At 34.0% G+C, this 4,480-nt stretch overlaps 1 non-coding gene across 1 annotated transcript; it reads right to left on the bottom strand.

The window, feature by feature from the left end:
* Positions 1-3,403: 3,403 nt before the first annotated feature.
* Positions 3,404-3,594, bottom strand: LOC142425018 (U2 spliceosomal RNA). Its single transcript, XR_012779418.1, has one exon. It is a non-coding gene; the product is annotated as a U2 spliceosomal RNA (small nuclear RNA).
* Between the last annotated feature and the right edge of the window lie 886 nt (positions 3,595-4,480).

The raw sequence follows: 4,480 nt of genomic DNA, 5'->3' as shown, positions 1-4,480 counted from the left end.
TAAATAAAACACTAAATATTTATTGATTTTAAGTGATCATGGTATTTTAATTGTCAAGAAAATAAATAACTTTGTACATTTGAAAAAATAAGAGAAATGCCTCATTAAATGTAAAATTAATTTGGGAACTTGTAAAATCACAAAATGTACAATTTAAGGACAGGCTGTAATGGTTTCATAGCTAGTCTTTATATACCTTCATCTAAGATACTCAAGGTAGGTGACAATTTATTTAAAATAATCAATTTCCCATATCTTACTTTCCTCAATGACTCTCTTCATCCAATTCTGACTTGTTCTCTTCTGCAAGTGTTTCCTCCTGTATAAAATAATATCTCCTTATATTCAGAGTATATTGAATTATATTAACATTTCATAGGCATCTTCCTGTTGCCATAAAGCATGTGTAATAATCTTGTACTTAGATTTATGTTTCAAATTAAGAAAAATAAGAATGTGAGATTTCCTTGAAAATTAAGTCACTTCCTTCAAACTGGGTAAGGAAAGTACTGGGGGCAAATGACTTGAGAAAAATTCTAATGAGCCATGAAAAGGAGAGCATGCGTGACACTATAATATTTTGATTTTTTTTCCAATTTGAAATAAAATTTCAGTCAATCAGTCAGCTCTATATTATCTATCTACCTTCTTGCATGATACATAATTTTTATAAGTATCAAACAGCAATTATATAATACACATATTAAAACCAGAAATAGATGTTCAGGCTCTGGTAGTAGAAATGACAGTGCAAACTATTTCATTTGTAATATTCCTCATTGCCACTTTGATCAGAAATATCTCACTTTTCCTTCTCTACTGATATTGATACCCATGTGTGGTAACTATAGAATATCCTAAAGTAGAAGTAAGTCACAGGGGTAGAAATAATTACTTGAGGCACAAATATGCTCTGTTTTATTTGTGATCCTGTTGATAAAAGTGCCTTATTTTATGAGAAAATATTTTCAATTTTCAGGTGTTAAATTCTCCTTAATTAAACCAACTTCTTTATGAAAGTTTATAGCAAAATTCACTTTCTACCATTGAACCAGATACATTATGTGGACTCTAATCAGGTACATGCTTGCAGTGCAGGTACATGCTTAGTGGAGTCCACTAAGTCCCACCTGAAGCAGTCGTTGCTACAGTCTCCACTAGGTGGTCCAGGGATATGTTTCTGGGAAAATCACTCAAGGAGAGCAGAGAGATACAATGGAGAAAACTAAGAGGAGTAATTTACCACTTGATGGAGCAAATCCAAGAATAAAAAAAGAGACTCCAGAATTAAATAATCCAATAAATATAATAAGAATAGTCCATTTTATTCTGTTTTCACAAAACTCAAACTCCTTTGCATGACAGCATGACCATCATTATTTACTCTTCTGTACAGTCTATGTCTTGCCACAAAATTATTGCTACTTCATAACTTGCTGTTCCAAGACAGTTTCTCCATTTTACCCACACCATATTCTACATTTTCAGGTTCTCTCTCATCCTTTAAAATTCAGCTCATTACCTATTCCAAAAAGTTAGGCAAAAGATCTCTTCCAAATATTTATTTTATCATATCATCTCATGATTTTTTTGTTATTTCATAGTTTTTACAAATATAAAAAGAGTGACTGTATAATAAGTAGAATACTTGTATTTCAAAAAAGGGGCATATCAGAGCCCCCTTGTGCATAATATCAAACCTCTTTTACATAAGATCATATTTCCTTTTTTCTCTGTAGCATTACAACTGAGTTCCCTGCCTCTGAACCTGTCTATATCTCAGAATTAAGTTTCTTCGCAGAATTTATAATCTGAGACACCAACAACCATTAGGAGAAAGATTATTTTTGAAAACAAAATTTTAACAAGTGGAAGTCAGAACAAGGATAAAGTCAACTGATATTTTAGTTTTCTAAATTGTCAGAAACAAGTTACAAACTAATCTTTAAGAGAAAACAGCATTATGAAACCAAAACTTAATCTTTTAAAGCCATTGCCTTATATTTAAGTTTTGTTCATTTGTTTTCCTTTTTGAGAGTAGATTGTACTCTTATGGAAAATATTTAAATACACAAACAAAAATGGAAATATATGTGAAGTGGCTGAAATCTTCTGCTACTGTTTATTTCATCTAGGAAAATATGAAAGTTTTATTTACTAATTCATATTGTTGTATAACAAGAATTGCTGGATTTTACTTGAAAATCTGAATCAGTGAAAACTCATTTTGGTATTATTTTTTTCTTTCAAAAGGAGCTATGGATGACATTATCATATTTGACATGGGGAACAGAACATCCCTTCTCTGTGGATGTCTCAGAATTTGGTGTGGAAATGAACAAATAACCGCATGGGAAGTTTCTTTATTAAGTCGACTTGACAACAGTGTCAGCCATGTCATCTCCCGTGTCGTGGAGAAGAAAGGGAGATCATTTTGTGAGCTGGAGCAAGGGAAATCTACTTCTGAGTAAGTAGAAGCGGGTTAACATTGATCTGCTAACCTTAAGGTCAGAAGTGTGGACAACCAGCCACTCGGAGGGAGCAGTGACCTTTGCAGCTTACGTAAAGATGTATACCTGTGGAAATGCACACTGGAAGGTCTCCTCGGTCCATAAGGTGGCTGTAAGTCAGAACTGACTCAAAGGTTGTGATATTGGTTGTCTCAATATATTAAGAAACTAAAATATGGCCAAAGTGAACAATATACTTTTTTAAAAACCTCATTAAATGCACTTTCCCTGAATGAGTACTTGGTGTATATTCTCAAAGACTCAATTATAGTTTACTTTTGTTTGCTAATTCCAAAATCAGATTTCTTCTCTTCCAGATGCTAATAGTTTGTAGCATCATGTAAAACAGGATGGGCTACTAGAATGGTTAAAGAATCAGATGTGCATATGTCTATATAAATATTGTATTATGAAGAGTTACGACAACCTGTGGAGGTTGCTTATTACATAAATCTATCCCAATACATATTTAGCTAAAATATATATACCAGACAAACCAACACATTGCTTTTAATGTTGGTTAGGGATCAAATCTTGGACTTGGCTAGCTAAGAAATCTTGGATTGTTTATATAGCTTTTAAGGATATGTAGCATCTTTTTATAGATGGCAGCATATGTGTTGTTAGATGCTATAAAGGCAGCTCCAACATAAAGAGCACCCATAAATAACAGGAAGAAAAAGTTGCCCAATCTTGTCCCATTCTCAAAGACAGTAAGTGCCCTTGAGCCTGCTGTTGCAGCCTCTGTCATTCTATCACATGATCCTCTATTTCCTGACCCGCTAACTTTAAAAAACCCGGTGTCCTCCATAGATTGGTTCTTCCTGATCACAAGCCCAAAGCAAATGAGACAAAGTCTTGCTATATTCGCTTTTTTTTTTTTAGATCCCCCGAGGAGGTGCACCGTTCCTGGAAGTACTGCAATACCAGGTCGATGCGTGGAGTGGACAGAGCAAGCTCCCATTCCAACTCCCTGCTCCAAAAATCCATGTAATATATTGTCCTCGGATAGAGGACGCATCAGATATTAAACTGATAAGAACAGATACTACACTTGATCTTAGCCAAAAGGCCGAGAAGCGATGACTATATTCACTTCTAAGAAGTATTTTGGTTGTACTCCCTTCAAGGCAGTTATGTTAGTGTTTCTGGCCATTCATGATATATTCAATTTTATCCTCCCACACCATAAATTAAATTGTAAACACTGATTTTCAGTCTTGCTTTTTCAATGTGGAGCTTTTGCACATATGAGACAATTTAAAATGCTATGGCTTGTGTCAGGGCACCTTACACCTCTACCTATCTGTCAGTGTATGGTAGGAATGTGGCTCACAGGTTGCTTTGATAACATCAGTATTTCAAATAGCAGCAGTCATTCCTGGCAGACAGATTTTAGCTGGAGTTTAAAGATGAAGACATATGGAGAAAAAGAACTTTGTGATCTATTTCCGAAACATATCTGAACTAATATATCTAAAGTACTTAGCACAGATCTTGGTATACAGAAAATAACATCGTTAGCTTTTCTCTTCATCATCCAAATTTTCCAAATGTGGGGGGTCTTTTTAAATACTCATACTTTCATAAAGTCTAACTTGCCTATGACTGTTAAGACCTTCTAAAGTTATTCTGTATATGTCACCTGAAATAAAGTAGTTCACTAATAGTCATATTATTAATAGACTGTTTTATTTTTATTCCCCCCCCAGCGTGTTAAAGAATCATTGAAGATCTACCCTCCAATGCAACTAGAGTTCCTAATTTGCTTTCCATTTTTCTATAATAAATGCTAATCTCATATTGTGTGCAACAATAATGAATCCCATATTGTGTATAATCAGTACTAATCACTTTTCAACAACACCCTATGAGGTTGCATAAGCATACTTGAAAAAGTAAACCAAATATTCTAGAGTTTTGCCTTGCTTTTGTTTTTCCTCCCAGGATGCGTGTTATTTACTTGTTTA

Source organism: Tenrec ecaudatus, chromosome 13, assembly GCF_050624435.1.
Source record: "Tenrec ecaudatus isolate mTenEca1 chromosome 13, mTenEca1.hap1, whole genome shotgun sequence".
NCBI classification, from domain to species: domain Eukaryota; kingdom Metazoa; phylum Chordata; class Mammalia; order Afrosoricida; family Tenrecidae; genus Tenrec; species Tenrec ecaudatus.
This window is presented reverse-complemented; position numbering and strand designations above follow the sequence as displayed.